Genomic DNA, 20,157 nt, shown 5'->3' on the forward strand with positions numbered 1-20,157 from the left:
ACATTTTGGGAGAGGAATCATGTTAATGGTTCAACAATTCAGACCCTGAGGTTAAGTGCAAGACCTCACAATAAAAATTTGAGGTCCATAAAAGGTTCTCCATTAGGTGTCATATCACCAGCATGGTATAAGGCAGAAATGGCAATTAAATTTAAAATAAAATTACCTGGAAGACTACTTTTTCCACCTAACGCCTAAGGGAAACTCCTTTATGTTCTAAATTAAGAACCTGAGGCAGAGAACACTTAAAACTTTGTTTCTTTAGCATGCAATACTTCAAGATTACAACACGTACTACAGTTTTAAGTGATTTTCAAATGAACTACTGAGAATGAATCTGACTTCCATAGAGCAAACCTTTATGGTTTTGGCTGCTGTCAAAAAATATCCATCCTTGTGGTCTAGGTAAGTCTGTTTAGGACAAAGACTAATGGCCATTTCTGTGTGTGTGTCAATTAAGACTGGAAACAACAGTACATAGCTAGTCAAGTCTCTTAGCTAGAGTGAAATTAACCTTTTAGAAATCATATGATGCAGTTGCAATCCTCAGCATTTCCTTCTCTCCACAGAAGGCAAAGTAAAGATGTCAGCATGAAAGAAAGTGCATGAAAGAAAATACAAAGGTAAGAACATCCAGTGCATTAGGACTAGTGTGGAAATTGGGAGACCATGGTTCAACCTTTACCTGCCCATTCTAAACAGCTAGGACAAACTTCTTGCCCTACCTCAAAAAGGTTGTAAATGATAGCTATTCCATTCAAAACTAACTTAACTTATGAGAGGGTGCATGGAGCGAGACCATTATTATAGAAGAAAATGCTATTATGACCCAAGTACGAGTATGTTAGTTCAACTTTGCTGAACTACTGGCACTAATGGCTGTATCCCCAGAACATAGTATTTTCACGTATAGGATGCTCACTTTTTTCCTCAGAAAAAGGGAGAGCAACAGGACACAGCAGGGCTACTGAATAAAGAATGGGGGAAGCTAAGAGATCAAAAGGAGTTTCCTCATACTGCCCTTCTAACCTGCTCTGTGTCAGAACAGCAGCATAGCTTTTCTCCTTTAAAACACAGGTAAACCTGGAGATTATAACAGTTTAAGTATCAGCAGCACATAAATCTTTAATTTCCTCCTTAGCCCTAAAGAATGTCTTCTGATTAAGTTTAGAAATAACAGCCATAGGAGAAGAAAGGTCTGTTTATTAAGACAGTACAAACAGACCAACTCTGCATGTCAGCCTGCAGTAATGGGCACTGAAATAGTATTTTGCTACCTTAAAAAAAGTGCACTCTCAGCAGTACTGACCACATTCATACCCATCAGGAAACACCACAGCCTTTTCATCACCTAGTTCACATACCACCAAAGAACACATCCCTATCCCTTTCTGATACATTTTTCCGAATTACTCTCAGAAGTTACTCACTTTAATACACAAAAAAGCAGCCATCCCTTTAAGCAGTGGCACAGAAACGTTTATAATATGCAGCCTGAACAATCAGTTTCTGCTTTTTTGTACTGGACTTGTGCCAGCAATGATACTTTCAGTTGAAACCCGGCACCAAATGCATAATGTTCACAATCTGATTTATTCTCAGGCAGTGCACATAACTTCCTCAAAGAGAAACTGGTGAGGATTTCATTTGGAGCTGCCACCCAAAAGACATTGCTTATACTAGAGTTGTAACATCAGCCATGAAAAAAATACAGATTTTCTAAACTACTCAAAGCTCAAGGACTTTTGTGAAAACTAGAATTAAAAGAATTTCCAATTCCTTTGTACCACAGAGGTTTTTCTCCCCTTGGATTTTCCGATATACAAGTAGGCTTATGCCACTCTTCCTTTCTGCTACAGTCTCCTCACACAGAAAACCAGAATCTCTTTCCTTTATCCCTCTGCTTCTTTAAAATGCAATTTAAGGGAACAATACATTTCTGATATTTCTACTCTTTAATCAGGGTCGGTTGAAAACAGCCAATGTATTTTAAAGTTGGAAGTGGAAGGAGAAAAAGAAAAGGAGCAATAAAGTATGTGATTTGCCTTGCTTCCTAAAAAAACAGAAAACAAAACCTAGAGAACGATCAGCTTATGTCATCCTGGCCAAAATAGGGGAAAAATAAAGGTTGGAACAGGCTTCTAAAATGTACAGCAAGGGAAGCCTGAGATTAGAAAGTTCTGTTCTTGTACAGCTGTAAATTTGTTAAATCCAAGTTAGTTCATATTTTTCTAACTTGAAACTGTTGAGTCACATCTTTCAAGCAGGGAGGAGGGTCATCTTGTTCCCAGAGATGAGTTGCTGATGCTATCAACCTTCAGCAATACAGGCAAATTTGCACTAGTTACAACATCCCAGATCAAGGGCTAAAGCTTTCACATGATGTGTCTTATACACCAGGAAGTCTAGGATTAAAAAATTGCATGGAGTGGATGAGGCAAAAAAAAAAAAAAAAAGGACTGTCATGCTTATCTATCTCTAACCCTTTTCAAAAGGGCAGATCAACTTTGACTAAGGCAAATAAGCAAGAAATTTCAAATGTGGTCTTTTTGACCACTGCTACTGAAAATAATCAGAGCAAACAATTAGTTCTGGACTTCCATGTCTCACTTAATCTAAGAGCCAATATGAAGATGGTTGTGAGTACCCTGGAGGTTAAATCTAATTTACTCTACTTTGTTCTACATTTCTGCAGCCTGTGCCCAGCCACATGCTGACATGGGTAGACTGCTGTTCCTACACTTCAGCTGAGGACATCTAAAGCATTCTAGACTTTATTACACACTAATATCATGGCACTGTAGCAAGCTTCATTCCCCTTTCTCCATCCCCTCTTTATACCCCAGACATCTTGTTAGTTCAGCAACTGCTTAATGGCAAAGACAGGATCTCTTGGGTGAAAGTCATTTATATTCACAGGGGGACCAAAAATCCTCTAACAGGTGACATGGGGTTCTTTGCACCTCAATTTGTACAGGTACAACTCCTCTCACCAAGCACAGCAATAAGAAGATGCAATGGGTAGGAGACTGCAACTAAGACAGAATTCATGGTTGCTTTTGACCAGGAAAAAAACCCTGAAATTTCATCCATGGGGGACACTGCATTTGGTAATCTGTGTTAGCACAGTTTCAGGGTAGGTTTGCAAAACATGTTGAAATGTTTCTATCTATAGTGTAACCAGTTTTTTTAATAACATTGCTTTAAATCAGAAAGACACGCTTCTGCATCCTAATTTTTATTGTCAGTTTCACTTACATGCATAAAACAAAAATGGCTCCAAAGCCCAATGAAAACATATATGAAATTTCCCTATGAAGGTCATCATGCAATGAAAAAGGTTATAAATGACACAGTCCATCAACATTTAAAGCCTGCAAATAAGAACAATTAAGAACAACTACAAAACGGAAGTTAAACAAAAATCACAGGGAAAGGAATCACACCTTCAATTGATTTAAAAGGGCAGTAGAAACCCTGGCATGCGATTTACTGGCAGAAACTAAACACTCTAGTGTGGGCTAGTTGTAAAGAAAAAATACTGTCTTTTTTTTTTTCAGTTTGAAGTCTAGCACACAGATTCTAAGAAAGTACAGGTTCACCTAAAGTGCAAGTTTCTTTTGATGTTAAAGGGAAAAAAATTAACCTCCTCCATATCTTCTATATTTAAAAGTTCATTAATGAAAGGCTAAATGTTGAATTTACTGGGATGGCTCTGTTTTTTGTCATTTTTGCATAGTTAACAAGATCATAATTCAAATAGGTCACACGTTGTAAATATCCTCACTATATTGTTTTCCTTTCCTCTATAATTAGACCACCTTTTGTTACCAAGAATCCTATAAACTGTTTAACTGTGAATGGTTGTAAACTGCTCGTATTAAAAATTAGGCATCTCCTCCTTCCAACTTTGTACAATGGGAACTGGATCCAAAAAAACCTGCCAAGTACGGCACATAAAATCAACATTACATCTCCAACACCTCTTTCTGCAGGGGTTTGACCCACATTACATCATCTGCACACTTTATACAGCTTCTGTCTTTTTCTCCATCCACACAAATCACTCTTGCCTAACCATCTACCAACAAAGGGAGATATACAAACTCACTGACAGCAGAACAGATTCAAGCAGTCCAGCTGCTGTTGAAAATAAAATTACTCCATCTTCACGAGAGCTGCAGGAAGGGCTGCACAGCAGCTATTCTAGCAGCTTCTTGAAGGCAAATGCAAATGGTGCCTAAGTCCTGCTTGCTTGCTCAGGCCAGCACACAGCAGTACCTAGGGATCCGAAGTGAAAACATAAGGTTTCCCAAGAGCCAAAACATCTCTATGTTGCTCTGCTTCTCATTCTGCCTTTTTTTTCATATTTATTTTTTTATTAAGGTGCTTTCTGTAAACTCTGACTAGACACAAAGGAAATCCTATGGGGAATTATGGCCCCAATCCTGAATGAACTGGGTCACTGCGACCCCTGACAGGTATTTCCATGGTTTTATTCAGTGTGTTTCCTTCCTAAGCTTTTGCCATTCCTCTATTCCTTGAAATCAAACAGCAGCAGCAGCAGCATTCCATGTTCTTTTGTATTACAAGTTAAACTGCATATTTATTGGAATGATATGGTCATGAGATTTAAGTAGAATTATTTTAGTGCATGGGTATTAGAACATAATGAACTGGCAAGGTTCACTGAAGCCATTAGTGGGATTAATGGATCCTATCAACGGATTTTTGAACAGGCTCATTATGAAGGTTACAGCCCTCTTAAATACACAGATTTTATGGAAAGGATAGTTTGAACTGCTTAACCAAGGACTGCATAATCTGAACTGTTTTCTACAGCATCAGTGCTTTAATCAATAAGGTAAGGCAAAATATTCATAAGAATTCTCAGAAACCTGCCATGTTTATTCTCAAGCTAAATGGACCAAAATCGGGAATATACATAAATTGTTTTAGGAAACAGAGCACTTCCGGTTTATTTTTTTTCCTACCTCATCTGAAAAGAAAAGAGAAAGGGAAAACAGGAAAAAAAACAGAAAGAATCATTCCCTAAAGAATTTTCCCAAGTTTAAACATTCCTTTGTTGTTTTTTAATTTATTTTTTTTCTTTTGACAACTACTAGTGTTTGACATACTCTGCATAAATTCTGATGCTGTAAGTATTTTTCAATAGCACATAGTTGAACGCTCATCCACTATTCACTCATAGTTTAAAAAAAAACACATTTTTGCCTGAAAAGGTGAATTTGGAATTGGCAAAGCATAGCCACTATATTCCGCAGAAAAACACACTTGCAGAAGCAATTGGAGCTCTCTCACATTTCAGGTCATTTGGTCAGAGAAAGAGATCACGGATTTCCATAACTCTGAGGAAGAGCTGCAGACTTGAGTCTGTTTTTCTTCCTGGTGGCACTGATAGTGCTGCAGTTGAGGCAGCTATAAAGGAAAGCAAAGACAGAGATGATTGTACAGTGGAAGACAGATCTAAATTCCTATAGTTAGGCAAGGGGGAAACCAACCAAAACCACCAACACGAAGGATTTAATTCAGATGAAACAGTAATTTTATTTGGAAGTAGAATGTAATACAAAGGAAAATAGTATTAATAGGTTAAAAAAAGATGCTGAATCCTTGAGGGGATTATAGTCTCAAATAAGTACTACAGAAAAAGGTGGCATAATTTTTCAGTAAGTACATCTATGCCTTGTTAATTTGCCACAACAGAAAGCACAGAGGAAAAAGCTATGGAGATTTGCATTGCAGTTCATGGGCTGCTTCCCAGCACATTCCACTGAAGGGGTCAAGCAGCTCCTGTGACCGTCATGGGTGCAGATACCAGACTACATCCCCTACTAACAAAACTAACAAAGGTATTTTAAAAAGGTGCCAAACTGTTGCCTTCCATGCCATCCAAAAACAACTGTGAAGCTCAGTCCAACATTCATTTGTATACTTCAAAGAATATTTTTTAAGCATTTAATTATCTAACAAAAATTCTGAGAGATTTCCCTCTTCCTATTCTCTACCATATTTCAGTTTAAAAAAAAAAGAGAGAAAAAAGGTCCTATAAAAATAAAATTGTATTTTATACACTACTATCACTACAAGAACTAAAAGAAAACTAAGTACCTCTATTGCAAACTACTTTCCACTTGCAATAAAATTGTCAGTTTTCTCCTTTTAGCCCTTGTTAAAAGATCAGAGGGAATGGTGACATACAAGATTTGGCAGGCACTCAAGGAAGAGCAGGTATCCCATCAGACATCTCTTGTTCTGAAACACTAAACATCAAGTAAAAATTAATCTTGGCCTGATAACAAACCTCAATAGTAACCTATGTTAACTGAGGGGCTATTCTAGTGAGGAACATTCCTACTGATGTGACAGCTGATTCCAAATCGCTTCTCTTTACTCTGATTGGTGTATCAATGCCTCAAAATAGACTCTGCAACTGCAGTGGAACAGAAGAACTAAATTAATTCTCAGTATATATAAACCAGAGTATTATAAAAATATCAGAACATTAGTCTTTTTAGACGTTTGGGTCTTCTACCATGCATAAAATACAACCCAAACATGTGAAGTATCACCTGTAGTATATTCAGAGTATGTAATTAGTATATGCTGTGACTTGAAGGTAAATACATTAATTTAACTTCTAATTCCATTTTTTCCACCTGAAGCAGTGGAGACTTTGTTTTGAAAGACTAGAAGAACAATTGTTAGTCAGGAAATGCTCAGCAATATGGACATTAAGCAAACAGACATGATGGAGTTACTGAAACAATTAAAAAACCTGTCAGTAATTATAATTTGCAAACCCTGCCCAAATTTAGAACAGATACTATGTGTTCTTAATTAAGTTATACTGTGAAGAGCAAGAAACTTTATTATGCTAAATACCTACAAGCACAACAGTGAGCTTTATACTGTGAAGTATTGTCTCTGGTTCCAGATCTAATTATCCTTCAAAGCATTAAGGAGAGAGAATCCAAACAGCCACCCCACAGGGTTCAGTTTAAAATAGCATCATGCATCTAAAAGAGGTGTTCTATGAGGAGGGAATATGCTGCTTCTTGTGAGTAAGAGAATTATCCCAAGGCATGCATGATTTATTTATTTTGGGCAAAACTCACCCTAAATCACAAGTGTAGACATGTTTAATTCTTCCCTTCTTTCCACTTAGATGTTGCATACTAGAAAGCTACAAAGCATACCTAAGAAACTTAGGTTAATATGGGGTCCCACACCCTACCCCACTAGCACTAGGTATTACAGTCTACAGACTTAAAATAGCCGTTAATTAACTATAGTTTGAAAGTGGATTGTCTAAGGATTCATGTCAGGGGTCACTGTTTTTAGCTCTTGCAACAGCTAATGAAGAAGGGCATGGGATATTCTGTCTTGAAAAAACATCACCACTCCAATCACTCTAGCCCCTAACAGGGGACAGATTTGCTTGGTATTTCAAATATTACAGCTATCCATATATTGACAGTACCCAGGAGAGGGCAGGAAGGGAGGGAATTTCCTACTAGGACTAGAGTGCAGAAAGCTAGGAGCAGTTGCACTGCATTTACAGACACAGTCAAACGGAGAAGGAATTTGAAATATTTGGCAGTCTCTGCTCAAGAGAGAAATGAGAGAAGAAAAGTAGTATTTTGCAAGGCTCAGGTGCAGCTGCAACATACAAAGAAGAAACCTTCAAGAACTCATTTTGTACTTACCTTGTTAAACTTAAAATTAAAGGTAATATTTCAAGTAAATATTTATGTTACAGAGAAACATCAGAAGTACTAAAGATTACAACAAGTACTGCAAGTTTGAACATTAGGGATCTAGTGTACACAAAAATTAGAATTGGTTTAGACATGTTACACAAGAAGTTGCTGTAATATTTCAAAAACAAGTGAAATAGCAAAACAAAAAAACAATGTAGATACTACAAAGGTCTTTTTAATCACTGCAGTTGTAAACAGTACTAAAATAATGTGATGAAATTACTAAGGTCATAAAACACTATCACCTGCCCATTTATCTCTGCTAATGGAAATGAAAATACCCTGGGGGGGACAATTTGGAAATATTAATGCAAAAATGGTTGCAAATGCTGCTGAATTTTGGCTATCATGGAAACAGAATGAGAGGAGAAAACTCTTCCTCTCAAGATAGCACAAGTGGAAAGCAATTAATAATTAAAATAGTAATAGGATTAAGTCTGGGTGGTGTATGAAATAGCAGGCACGGAACAAACACACACAAACAGAGAAAAAATACCAAAAGTATCTTCACCAAATAATGCCAAGGAAAATTTGAATAATTATTTGTGCATGCTTTTTAGCTACTTAAAGTATATTTACTTCTAGCTGGCTGGCTATATATAAAAAAACATTTGCTTGTCTATCAGCTAGCAGGAAAAAAAAGGAAAAAAAATAATCCATTAATTCATTTATACATTCTATACATGCAATTTTAGACTATCTATCTAAAAAACCATTTTTTAAAAATCAGGAAAAATACATCTGGAATTTCAACTATGCAAACAGTTTCTAAAGATTTAAGAACAAAATTTGGGCAACACTCATTTCTGCTATTAATTTTGTGTGAACAACCAAAGACAGATTTTACAGCAGCCTAACTTAGTTGCATACAAATTCAGATCACAGCTTTTTTTCAGTGCCACTTGTTAAAGTACGTTTAATTTATTTTCAGTAAATGAGCACCTTTTTTTAATGGCTGTTACATTACCCCAGCATTTACACTACCAAGCATTGTTGAGAGACAAAATACCGAACACTAAGTAAGAAATACCTGTTACAGAAGGATGGCCTTGAAATTCAATTTGCATGTTTTTGAAAACATTACTGGTCTCTACGAGATTTCACCAGTAAGTCCACTATCACTACCAGCTCATGTGTTCAGTGTCTAAAATTTAGTCTTTAGCACGGTGATTTAGTCAGGAAAAGAAAAAAAATCATAAACAAAAGCTCACTTCTCTGCAGTCAAGAAGCAATATAAAAAATTTACATTTTAACAGTATTTTAAATGGATGAACAGTAAAAAGCCAAGACCTCCTCTTCATCTTCTACCTTCTTTAGCTTTTTGTGATCTTTCTGAAGGTCTTATGCAAAATAAAACCCCCACACCTACAATCCTCTGTCCCTTTTCCTCAAGCATAAACAAGATTGTCAAGTGGAGCTACCTCGACCTATTCTTCCTTCATCCACTTCTTTTGTCCTGGTTAAGACCAATTAACTTCTTCTGCACAAAATAACTGGCATATTGGTGTTTCTCAGATCAATCCTGGATCCATATTTCGGTTAGGTAGCGCATCAATAATCAGGGTGCTCATTTTGTCAGAGCAGGGTCAAGCCAAAATTTACCCACTTTATCCTTGGCCAAAAAACTTGGCCAAAAAAAAGAGCACTGTACATTTATTTCTCCCTTTACTCATGTTTCTCTGGTGGGTTCAGATGAAACTGTATGGTCTCTTGCTTCTCACAGCCCACTTGGTCAGCTTTTTTTTCCCCTTTGTAGTCAGTATACAGTTTGGAATAAAATGTTACAGTTTTTGCTACCTACTTGTCCATACACATACATGAAAGTTCACACTTCTGTATGTGTTAATATGATCAAAATACACCGGAGTTAAAATGTACAAAAAGCTTTAACTGTTTGGTTTTTGGTTGTTTTGTTGTTGTTGTGGTTTGTTGTTTTTTTTTTGAGAGCTGTGTAAGTCAAGTATCATTTCGGTTAGAGTGATTCTTAGAGGAAAAATGAATGGGAACTGCATGTGTTTGTCACTTCAAGGAAAAAAAAAATCATCCTAAATAGAACACATTCTCAAGATTCTCCTCCCCCACAATATCTAGCCATCTAATCTCTGCTCTCCAATCCTAAATCCCACTGCAACAGGATAGATGTCTCTAATTGTTTAGGAGGCGGTATGCACATGTATTTTGTAGTACTTTGCATGTTACCGAGATAAATCCAGCAATTTAGAGCTGCAGTGTAGGCTTTCCTTCAAGGGTTGGATTTCTGTTAAGTCCTTATCTGCATATAGATGTTTATTTATGATCTTATTACTTGCGAAATTGTGACTAGTACTTCTCAAATATTCCTTAGGGTTTTATTTGTGCGAGTTAAAAGGCAAGAATAAAAGCAGTATTTTAAACAGCCTGTGCTGAATTTTTATGCCTACTATGAATTGCTCTCAAAGAAGTGCCCCAAAAGCAATCAGGAAAAGAACATTCATTTGAGGTGTAAAACCACATCTCGAGAAAAAGCAGCCTCCCCGACCTCAAGTCGTTCATCCCACGGTCCCCATCAAATAGCATGGCAGCTTCCCCCATCATAATATATGGACAGGAGACTTCAAAGCAATGTCACACCTTTAAAATTATAGTTAAAAGGCAAAAGAGGATTCCTTAGAAGGAACAGTGCTTTCAGTAGTACTTATCAGAGAGAACAACAGATTCAGATGCTGCGGTACAATGCTGGCAATGTTTAAGTGCTAACCAGCTGCCAAATACCAAAACCAACTAACACCTGCACACATCCACACATGATCTAATGGAAAATTCTAAGCAACCCTATCATTTCACCTGAATAAAATACACCTTCTTAAAAGAAGCAGAAACCTCCCATCCATAGCCATCGTTGTATCTTTCTTCTTATCTGAAGAAGTGAAAGTGGATGGATGAAACCAAGGAAGAAGCCAGTTATTCCAAAGGGGACAAAGCCAGCCGGTATACATATTGTTACTGTTTAAATATTAACAGAAAAATGGCCTTCACAGTCCAAATGAGACATGATGTGGTGAAGTAACAATCAAGCAGTTCAACAGGAGCTTATTAGCGAAGGGAAGTGCAATATTCAGGATGCTGTAATCACTCAACAGAAGAAAACCCAAGCACCTAATGACCTTCTGTTTATCCTCGCAGGAGTACTTTTCAAATTAATATGTAAATTAATACTATGACAGCAAGTATCCATCTTTTTAGAGAAGATATCACAATTGAAAAACATCTTCTGCTTTTCCGTCAAAGAACTTTCTCCCCAAGTAAAAGCTACCAATAAGTTCTGCAAGAGATAACAGTACTTATTCCTTTTCCTATTTTCATTTCATTATTTGCTAGTAAAATTTACCAAAAAAACTCACAAAGGGCAAACTGTACTTTGCACCAATTGGAATATTCACTTAGACATCACATACCAATGCTCTCCCACAAAACCACACGTCCACACAGGTTTGTGAAAGACCTTATCCATACTTATCTCCATACTATCTATTTTTGGAGTTACACCAATATGCATGTTTTTTATTGCCTTGAAGGTTATCTCTCCTTCTGAATTTCTTTCAAGTGTATTATCACTTAAGTTCATCTTGGCAAGCCTGCCACTTCCTGGTATTTTGAAGTAACTTTGGAGTTTGAAGACTCTGAAGTTGAGAGATTTTGATAACAACCAACAAAAGAGCATGACTTTAATTAACATCTCTCTTTTTGTAACTGGAGTAAACTTCGTTATGAAAAATGTATTTCCTTGCACTCTTAATTTTCAAACTGGTTTCACAGCAGTTTTAACAAAATTAATGCCTCAAACTTTTTGAGTAACATCTCTATAATGTTTCAGACAGTACCTTTCTGCAGAAAAGCTATTATTTGATATTATTACCTGATTTCCTCTTTAAATGCTAAAAAGAGCTGCCAAGAAAAACATTTTCCACAAAGTCTTTGATTTGTCTCAGCTATCAAATATTGTTTCCAGTGAGGCATCCTCTAAACTACCACTTACTCAAAATCCATCTGATCCTGCCCAGTTTAGTGACAGTAGTGTTAATTCTCCACTAGCATGGAATGTGACAAGAAAGTAAATGAAAAATACACCAACTCATGTTCTTGCTAATAGTCTCCCTATGAATTTATACGCTGGGTGAAAAGCAAAACATTATACACCTAAGCTTATGCAACTTTAAGCTCTATTATTTTAATTGGTTTATTAATTGATCCTGCTTAATGATACCTTGCTTAAGTCAGGAGAACCTTAAACTGTTAGCAGGGAAAGGACATGATTCTACAGTTTAAATTATTTTGATTCAAGCCTCAGAGTTTCAAGAGGTTGAAAATCTCTGAGTCTTGAATTTGTATAGTTTAAAGAGGTTTCTGAAGAGGTTATTTCAGAAATCCAGGAACTGAAACTCATTCCATGTTCAAGCAGCTACTATGGAGGCAGTGGGGAAAAAAAACACAGCACAGAAATTCATCCTTTATGCATACCACCAGCTGCCTCCAGTGTGCAATGACACAGCCTATACCCAGGCTTGCTGAATGCAGTGACTGGCTTCATTTGTTTCTGTTGTGCATGGTGTATCATAGCTGAAGGAGGTTATTCTAATTTTCAAGATGCCAAATTAAGCCTATGGGCATTCTGTTCCACTTAACTTGCACTGATGAATGAAGTAAACTCCTTGTATATCCAGCCAACAAGCAGAAAGGCTTCTAGTGTGATCTCACATAATCATATTCTTAAATACTACTATAGCTGTATTCTGCATCTAGGTGCCACATATATGTAGATAGGTGTAAAAAGCTGATTATCTTTCAACTACACACATTTGTGTGTGTGTAGACATGTACAGACAAGATGTATTTACACACATGTGCACACATATTCATTCGTAGGTAAATGACCACTTCATAAGCCTCATGTTTTCAGGACACCATTAATAGAATTACAAGAACTCAGACAGCACTTTAGGCATGAGGACATCACGTTCCCATGGCACAGGCAGCTGAACGAAGGGACTAATGTAAATGTGAAACCTTAGAAAATACAGACTGGGTATTTCTGTCTTTAGTATTTCAGTAGCTTCCAACTTTTGTAGAGATATCATAAAACTGAACTTGCAGTTCAAACATTGTATAGGAATGTGTGTGGAGGAAAGCCAACACATTAGATATTACAGCTTCAGAGATGTAGCTTACAATAGTATTAAGAAGGGCTTGTGCATTTCATCAAGGTCTGGCTGCCCTGCAAATGCTAAATCACTAAGTGCTTGTGCTTCTGCAGATGGTTAAGTCAAGCTACACAACAGCAGGAGCACAGAATTACCTAGCACTGTTGTGCATAAAGCATAAGGTGCAGTCAGATTTTCTGCTACTGCAGAAAAGCCAATGTTAAATGTTACATAAATCTATTCCCTATATATGCTCCATAAAATATAGCTACTGCTTAGACTGTATTAACTGCTGTCAAGCTGAGCAAAGGGATTAAAGAGAGGACAGTCAACCATTTCACACGCAGGCATGCGTGTCGGACAGGAACCATCCCTAGTATGAGAGTAAAACCCTGTACCAGCATTCATCATCTTCTGACTGATACTAGGCAAACAACTACTGTAAGCCATAGATCATACTGAGCAGGAAGGGACTTTCTGCTTTCCTATCTTAACTTGCTAAAAGGCACAAAGGGCTGCTTCCTCTGACACCCTCCTCCTTTCTGCCACATCCCATCTCAGCATCAGACAAGCAGCAGTTTGGCAACCACCTCTCTGCTATACCGTTTCTGCTGAGAGCTATGACAGCAAAATCTGAGTTTATTTCTCTGCAGAGCTCCAACACTTTATTTGATTTTTAGTGGAGAAGAATCGATAACTTGACTTGTAAAAGCTATTTCTACTTCTCTGTTGCTTCCAAATACTTCTGCAATTCTTTCCTTCTTTTTGTGCCCCCCTGCACTGCAAATATTCTAATTCACAGTGACAGCACTTAGGACTGATTAAAGTGTTTGCAAGCGAAAACAAGAATATGCTCAAATGGCAGATAGCTTGCAAGGACAGATCTGCAACAGAGAAGGAAAATAATTTATGAGCAGAAACTGCTTTACATTTGCTGTAAAATCATTACCTTCACCACCCTTAGTGCACCAGGAAAGCAAATAATTGTATTACAGATGGGACATAGCTCTTGCATATTTAGAATACTCAGCAATTACCGGAGTGAAGGAAGCAAAGTCAAATGCAAGATGTCATTTTATTCTTCTGAAACTGATTTAATATAACACTTCTCTAAAATTAATTCAGTTATTTAATTTTTGTTTAAATTATATTAGTCTTGAAAAAAATATCTGACTCCTACACTTTAAAAAAATTAATTGCTTTAGGGGGTTGTAATGAAATTTTAATAAATATTTTCTTTTTTTCTTTTATTTTTAATGATAGATTGATAGGACTTTTTCCATGTAGGCACTGCACCTGTGGGCAGTGTGCTGGCTTCAACAGTTCTCCAGTTACTACAGTCCCCTGTTAGGCACTGTGTCAGACAATGCCTTATCCAGAAGAACTAAAAATTGTCTTGGTTTCAAAACAATCCTGCGGTACAGCATGATACATGGTTCTTGAAAGGACAAGCTCTCTGCAATGAAAAGCAAACAAGCTAGGCTTCATGACCTCCAGTGTGGCTCAAAACTTCCCACTAACTCATCTCCTGTGGCAGAAGAAATTTTGACTGCAATGAAAGCCTGAATGAATGAACACCAGAGGATCAGAATGAAGAAGAACACTGCTTGGGAAGAGTCTTCTTTGATATTTAAAACAGCATTAACTCCTACCTTTGCTTACAGCACTCATCACCTCTCCATCACACCAGATGACAAAATAAGGTAACAGTTCACTGCACAGCATTTCCATCACTTGAGGGCATAAAAGGAGTCTTTCTCCAGAAAATTTAATACACACACTGCCTCTCTGGCATCTTCATCTCACTGGCAAACTTGGTTACAAACGGCCAAAAGATGACACTAAAAAAAGATGAGAGGGGACCTCAGGCGGTTAATTAGTCCACTTGTGTGCCAAAAGGGTAGCATTTGCTTGAATAACCTCCAGAAATGGGGATACCAGTCTCAAACTATTTCCATTACACCCGAATCTTGCAAATTCAGGTGGTCACTTTTTGTCCAAATACGCTTTTGGTAGGGTCAAAAGGGCACAAATTTCTCCCTGATTCTTGCACAAAGCATCAGGTCTGACCCACTGAGAGCTCTTCTGGGAGCTGGAACTAAGCTTGGCTGGTCCAAATCTTTTGCTGACTCAAAACTGTTTGCCATTTCAGCTCTGGCCTTCCCAGCATCACTAAACAACAGTGAAACACAGACTCTGTGCTGTATTTCAGGTCGAGGGGGAAAGGCCAGATACCACAGAAAGGGTCAAGAAGTATACACCAGCAGCAGAAAAGATGGCAGTAGGAGCTAACAGCAGAGAGGAGTTTATTGATTTGCTTCCTGTACTAACTCACACAGCCTGTGGCATTGCAAATGAAAGCACAGAACGAGCATTAGAACCAAGCTCTAAAGTCTGCTTGGAGCCAGTTCCTTTCTAGTTTGACGCTCCTCTTACAGTGCTCATCTACACTGCAACATGCTCACAAGAAGCTGTGTGGAAGGGCTTAGCATAGACAAGGGAGACAAGGGAGCGAAAAAGGGATGCTCCCTGTGGAGAAGAAGCAGACATTAGCCAAGAACAACCAACCACAGTTGGTTGTTACTGCCTCTGTTATTCAATTATTTGCCCCAGTATTTTCTGAGGAACCAAAATTAAGATAGCCAGTCTGTAATTCCTTCTTTCAGCCTTTTATAAGGCAGGCAGTAAACTGGGCTTTTTTCTAGTTTCCATAGGCATAGCTAAAAATTCCTGAAATTGATGACTGTTACTTACAAAGCACCAAGCACCTTCCTTTCCAACTGATAACATAAAGAACCAAGCCTTGGAAATGTCTTTATGCAGTAAGTTACGAGCACAATTAAAGAAATTTCATACAAGCAATCATAATAAAAATTTGTGATTGTTTTACTATGTAAGACACTAATGCCATCCATGTAACCAAAGATACAACACTATTTGGTACCAAATCCCACACAAACTTAAGTTCACTTTCTACTCCCTTCCTGATCTTCATTTGAATAACTGGAATTTACCTGAGGAGCCAGACTAGACAGTTACCTTTTTGTTCTTTTGGGTAGATATGGAAAGTCAGACTATGCAAAATACCATCCCATCCACCTCAAAACCTAGCCAATGAAAAAACATATATCCCTAATATACAGAATTTACCAAAAAACTCTTTTCATTATCTACTTTTGTTACCTACTTTGCAACCTAGTGAGGCTCAACAGCCATTGGAGCCACAACTTTACCAACAAAGGAAAAGCAGGGAAATAAATGAAACATCCAGCTGAGGAATATTCCTCAGGGAAGCATTAATTCCAGAGAAGTCAACCCTAATACTGAGCAATGGAGGAAGCAACAAGCAAACTTGAAAATCCCAATTAAACAAAGGAGAAGGGGGAAAAAAAAAAAAAAAAAAAAAAGCACCAAGTTTTCCAACCCTTTGCTTTTCCTATCAGTTAGTCACATCCAGTTTTGAAATTAACTTGAGCTTCAGTAAAAGTAGCACCTTATTGTATTACTGCCTGCTTTCTAGGGTTTTCCTACATATTTAATGCATTCTGATCTGTAATGATGCTCCCTTTTCTTTCACCAACAAAATCTGGAATACCTAGTGATGAACTGCTTATGAATTTACCTAATCTAGGGTTTACGTAAAGGCATAGGCACTTTTGACATTTAAAAAAATGCATTTTAAGCCTTAATTTTACAATAAATGCTTTGAACCCTGAGTATTCACAATGCCATAAAGACAAAGCTAACAGATAAAATAACAGTGAGTTGGTAAGGAATGGGAGTGTATCTCCTAGCATAAAAAAAAACAACAAATGAAAACTCAAAAAACCCAGCTTCACATAACATGTGGGAATGACAGATCCGTTCCAACTAAAAAGACAAAGTTGACTTGCTTAAAGTACATGTTTAGGATCCTAGACTTGGCTTAACTCAGACAGCTTTGATTGGATGGGGTCCCTCAAGAGTATTAAAACAGCTCTAATTGCATTCTTCAAGCCAGCTGAAGGCTGACAGCTTCCGCTCTCCCGCTCGCTATCAGGGCACATCAAGGACTTCTGTTATGAGAGGAGCACCTGGTCCAAATTTATTTCAACGGCCCAGAGCAAAATGGGAAGGTGCTTAATGTTCAGCCACTATGGTGACATTTTTACGATACATCCAAAGTTCAGAAACAAACAAATGAAGGATTCGAAAGGCGCACGAACAGAAACAGTGACAATAAAAATTCAACATTAATATATCAATTTTAAAACATATACCACCCATATTCTCGAGGGCAAGGCCAAAAGTTCAAGGCAGAGAAAAAAGAAATCTATGTAGCTTGCTTGAAAGAAAAAAGGGAGTCTCTATAACTTTCTGATAGAAATGCTTAGCTTTAACTAAAAATGATGTATTTAATTTAATTCTATGTTAGATGACTACTAGTAATACCAAGCATTCCACCCAAAAGTAGTGGCATATTTCAGCTTTAGCAGAATATTAAGTGAAATTTTGCTGAAATTAAGCTGAAAATTTGTCTATTTTTTATGTTAACTTGTCTGGCTTGTCCCCCCCATCCCCGATGTTAAAAATGAAATGAACTAGGGGGTAGGGGAGGATGCACACAGGCTAATATTATAAAATTTTCAGTAAAGTAGTGAGAGATGAGTGAACAATTATTGAGAAATCTGCTCTAGTGTTAAAGAGGATTTAATAATGTATTTTTCAAAGGATTGAGAAACCTTTGCTATTTTTAATTGAACCTTTGTGAACATGACACTATTGTTCAAGTCAAAATTAGGCCAAGTTGATTTTTGCAGCAACAACTAAATTAAAATTACAGTAACTATGTAAATTTATAGATTTCTCATGTACAAAATGATAGTATACAGTGCACTAAACTTTTTTTTTTTAATTTAGAAATTGAAACACTGAAATTGCTTCATAGTAATCAATGCATATCCACACAGTCAAGCAAAGACTACAGAAAAACTCAGAACTACACAACAACATAAGAAGTCTTCATAAATAATGGCGTTTAGGAACAGTTTAAAATGTGTGTTTCAAACAAAGGAAACAAATTATTTTACATTAAGCAATTCTGGACTATTTAATTCAAAGATCCATGTGCTATGCCTTGGAAATTTCTATTTAGGCATCAGAATATATTGAAAAAGAGAAAGTACATTTTTTAATCAGTATACTGGCTTTTGTACTGCAGCAGAAAGCATCTATTTCCTCCTACTTGGCAATTACTGGCTTACTTTCCAATCAGTATGTATGGCCAGATTTGCTGCCTCATATGAAGTTATTAGCAAGGCACACATGTGGTATTTTTCTTTACCAAATAGATAAAAGTGTAATTTACTAACTGACTGAGACAGTCTGCAGTACAATCTAAACTACTAAAAAAAGACCTCATTAAAGAAGGACTGAAATACATAACTTTACAAGTAAAAATACACCATCTTTAAAAATGCCTCCCAAGTAACTTATGGAATAGTCAATACTGCATTTTCTATTAAACTGCAGCTCTGCCTTCTCATGCAATCTCCCCTCTGTTCTGCATGGTGAGTTAGAGAACAATGCCCAAGCACGGATTTTCTTGATGGCATCTGCTGATACCAACCATTAGCACTGTCATAACTCTGTTGCTTGATCAGCAGCATACTTCTCATAAATATTTTCCTTCTGCATGCTTTCTTTTAACCTGGACAAGTTGCCTTAAGGTCTTTTTCACAAACAGCCTGACTTTAGGAAACATCATGTTTCCATATTTCACCTACCTTCACACTTACCTTGACATTTTTCAGACAGAATTTTTTTGTGTAATAACAAGTGCCTGCTTTTCACTACACAAGTAAGGATTGTTATTAAGAAGTGCCGTTTAACAGCATTTAAAGATCTTTAAATCCAAGTCCCAACCCCAATTTTCCCCCAAAGCCTCTAATTAAATACACAGTTTTAAAAATAATAATAAAAAAAGAATAAAAAAAATCTCCTGAGGAAAGATGTGTAAGGGGAAATAGATGGACAGTGGAAGAAAGAGTTAAAAAAACCTGCAGTACAGCTCAAAATGAGCTATAAAAGTTCCATAATGAACGTTCTAGTCCTGAACTATCTCTAAGGCGCATTCACTTATATTTCTTCATGCTGCCATCTCTCTCTGCAAGTATAACAAGAAAGTTAAAATGTAATTTTACATGTAGGTATATCACCTCAAATTAGCAACATAAAATTACTGACATTTATTCTAAAGAAAGCCCTACTGGCTAGCGGTAAAATGCTGAACTAGCATCTGTCAGTACTGCTAATTGAGGTAAGGTTGGGAACTATAAAGTACTATTAAACGAGTAAAATAATACCAAATGGAAATGCTGAGAAGCTACACTACCCTTTTGACACTCTAAATTATTATCCCAATTAAAGTAGCTAGTATGTTTGACTCTTAAAAGTGCCATGAGCAGTAACACAATTCAGAATTGCAAGGAACATTCTTATGGGCCACAGTACCTGAATGAACACAGCAACCAATTCCCATAGTGTAATACCTGTATGTTTGATGTGTTTTTAGTGAAGTGCTCCATCTTCTGTATTTTTAAAAAGTGTGTCTTTTTTTTTTTTTCTATTAGAAAAAAGCATGAATGCCACATTTTCACCTCCATCTTCAGCAGTTCTACCTACTCCTCTTCAGTCAAGGTTTTAAGCAGATCTTTGGACCACAAGCTACTTGCAAGATTCTTGCCCTCATCTTTTGAATGACAACAAAATAAAAGCCAACACTGGACTGAAAGTAAAAACAATTACATCTAGAGGAATATTAACAAACTTCTCCAACTTAATTTTTTTTTCTTGTTTGGCATGTCTGCCCCTTTGACACCCCAGAGTAACAAAACCTGTAGAGCTTGCCTGTTCATTTGGGAATACATAACAAATTTTACTGTGGCATCTAGAAGTCTTCTAAATAAATTCAGTTTATCAAACAGACATTCCTTCTTCAGGTCAAACAGTAGGGAAAAAAATCAGACTATTTGGATCCTCATAGTCTGATCTATATGTATGATTTGCTACTAGCCACAGCTTTTAGAAAGTTCAGAGACTTAGAGAACAGCAGTAGCCATGGTACAAAATAAATGCAATATGAAGAACATCTGAAGATGAGAAAAACTGTATTTAATTTACTTATGTGTGACTAAATGTGGTAGGTTAATTTATCA

The 20,157-nt window shown here is 36.9% G+C and overlaps 1 protein-coding gene and 1 long non-coding RNA gene across 2 annotated transcripts in view; one reads left to right on the forward strand and one right to left on the reverse strand.

Moving 5' to 3' along the window:
• JAZF1 (JAZF zinc finger 1) overlaps nt 1-20,157 on the reverse strand; it is a 191,301-nt gene that overhangs the window by 118,817 nt on the left and 52,327 nt on the right. The gene's annotated exons all lie outside the window — the stretch shown is intronic.
• LOC127381627 (uncharacterized) lies at nt 573-19,923 on the forward strand. The gene is made up of 3 exons (XR_007888772.1): nt 573-623; nt 14,225-14,664; nt 19,573-19,923. It is a non-coding gene; the product is annotated as an uncharacterized LOC127381627 (long non-coding RNA).

The sequence above is a fragment of the Apus apus genome, chromosome 2 (genome assembly GCF_020740795.1).
Source record: "Apus apus isolate bApuApu2 chromosome 2, bApuApu2.pri.cur, whole genome shotgun sequence".
Lineage (NCBI taxonomy): Eukaryota > Metazoa > Chordata > Aves > Apodiformes > Apodidae > Apus > Apus apus.